This window comes from Triturus cristatus, chromosome 4_2 (assembly GCF_964204655.1).
Source record: "Triturus cristatus chromosome 4_2, aTriCri1.1, whole genome shotgun sequence".
Taxonomy (NCBI): domain Eukaryota; kingdom Metazoa; phylum Chordata; class Amphibia; order Caudata; family Salamandridae; genus Triturus; species Triturus cristatus.
In genome coordinates, this window is record NC_140586.1 from 92,764,612 (window position 1) to 92,767,270 (window position 2,659).

The following is a 2,659-nucleotide window of genomic DNA, read 5'->3' on the forward strand; positions in this document are numbered from 1 at the left end:
CCAACATGCATGCAGTTGCTCATGGATTAGGCTCCCTATTGGGCATTAAGTACATGGTCGTGTATGTTTTTTGGCATGTTGGTCCACACAATGGACCATCAACACCTGCTGAGGGTGTGTCTCCTGTGCGCAGGTCGGCCTTCAGTTTCCTGATCTGGTGTCATGCTTCTTTGGTGATTGTGCATGCATTGTCTCTGGGTGTGCCATGTGACACTGGACACTCCTCACTTTACACACGCGCCTGTTGCAGTTGTCCTTCTGACATCCTAGTCTTTGTGTGCAAATTCTGGCATTTGGCAAGGAGATGCCGCCTGCTGCTGCGGCCCCTGCAGCAAGGGCCCACAGAGTATCCAGATTTGGCAACACACACGCCTCCAAGATGCTCCTCACTTCCTCCCTCCACCCATTCATTTGGCTGTCCTCAGCTTGTCTATGCCACTGTTGCCGCCACACGGTGCCAAAGGCTGGACCATCAGTGCATGCAAGGTGCACATTGCACCACCATCCTGTCCTTGCATAACCCACATCACACTAGAGTCTGATGTGGCAGCCACACTCCGAGCTATGTCCATCCGCACATCTAACGCCTGCTGTCAGACATACCCTGGGCACTTACACAACACCTTTGCATGCTGAGTGTGCAACTCCAACTGCCTACACTGCGCTGCCCCGCCTTCCAGGCCCTGTCACACCAACCAGGTCACGTCCATAATACTCCCCACCGGCTCTGTAGCCCAGCAAGGGCATGGGAGTGGGACTCAAGGCTTCAGCATGTAGTATGGTGTAATCGTCTGGGACATGGCACAGGTATCATCTCTCAGCATGTCAATCTACAGAGTGTCCAGGACCCCCCTCTCCACCATCACATGCGCACAGCACCTCATCATCAGCTCGTATGCCATTGACAGCCAGGTGCTCCTCATCCTCAACAAAGACACAGACATTGGCAGCTCCATCATTCAAGTATGCATGAGATCCATTGATGAATGGCTGAACACAAGCCACCTGAGGCTGCACTTGTACAGGACTGATATGATCATCTGAGGATTGTCCCCTTCCAGCTGGGTCAAGTGCTTGTGTCCCACCCGCAAGAGCCCTGCACAAGCACCCAGTGGCCACACACACAAGATGGTGTGCCTCATGTTTGGCTCGCTCACATTTGCCCTGCTAGTCCACAGCATCTGTACCTCATGCTGCAACGCCCTCTGCATTATGCACATGATCCACAGATAGATCCACTCCAAGAAAAGACAGACCATCCCCCAGGTCCATGACAACATCCGTGTCAAATACTGTCCTAACCTCTACGGAGCAAGTACATCCAAACTCCCAGGAAACTTGTCCACATTCAGGGTGCATCTGCACACCTCAGCTTCAACACCCTGCGCCCCAGCCACCTCACCGTCCACCTTAGATAGCTGCAATGGATCACTGTCTGCTGCAGGATGACCTCCATACTCCCCACCCACACTCAGGAGGCAGTCCACAACCCCGACCTCAAACCAACCTTGTACGTCTGTCACCCTAGATCCCGTTGGGCCATCTCCGTGCATCCAACCTTGCCCTGGCCACCGTTCTTTACATCCACCGTACTCCAGCATACAGGACATTGTTCTCCCACCTGGCCACACATACCTGGGACTCCCTCCCCGGGAACCTCCACATGAGCCATGACCTCTACGCCTTGATGATAATCTCCCAAATAGGTCTGTCCGCACAGTTTAGCAAGCCCGACCTCAGCAGCCAGTGGCCATCACAGGTGAGTGTTGTGCTCCATGCCTACATTGAATGATACCTTGTGACCCATGTGTGTCCTGTACCAGACTCTGATCCCAGGGTATGGATGGCTGGAGTTAGTTCAACACTCAGGCATAGTTTGACATTTCCACACACATATGTTGTTGAATAATGCAAAATGACAGGAACGTCTCATGACCAAAGTAATATATTTATTTGCGGTGGAGTACGTGTTTTGGTAGATGGAATTAGGTGCTCTACCCGGGGAATAGAATCCAAAGTTCACAGGGGGAGATGGTATCCTTGGCATTGGAAGTCATCAGAGTCCAGGGCACAGTGTTGGTCATCATTGGTCAGACTGTGACCAGCAAGTCCATGTGGCAGAGAATGTCATTGGGTGAGGTGCTGCTGTTGCGCCAGAGGGCCAGGTGCCAGGCCAGGTGACCTGGGAGATGTGGATGGTCCGCTGACTCTCACGGTCTTTTCCGTGGACGACCCACCTTCCTCCGGGGACCCTCAGATGCAGGCCTTGACGATGTTTGGGACGCTCCGTCAGACGAATCCTCCTCCTCCTCCTCCCTCCCTGTGTCTGGTGCTGGTCTACGCCTGGTGGCACAGGGAGGGTTGCCCATGCTTTGGGCGATCTGACGGAGTCATTGGCTCATGTCCCTGTGCACCGCCAGGAGCTCAGCCAGTCTTGCCTCCATCCGTCCTTGGTGTTGTTGATGACTGGCATGATGCTCGACCTGCAGGTTCTTAATCTCATCGAGGGTCCCCTGCATCTCTGAGAGTCTCGACGCGACCTGGTTGATGCCTCTGGTGTCACGCCGGTATGTGTCCAGGATGTTACGTATGTGTGACATACCGGTGTCCTGAGCTGGCTGGTCAGGTTCACGCCTCCGCCTGCCTCCACTCCCACCAC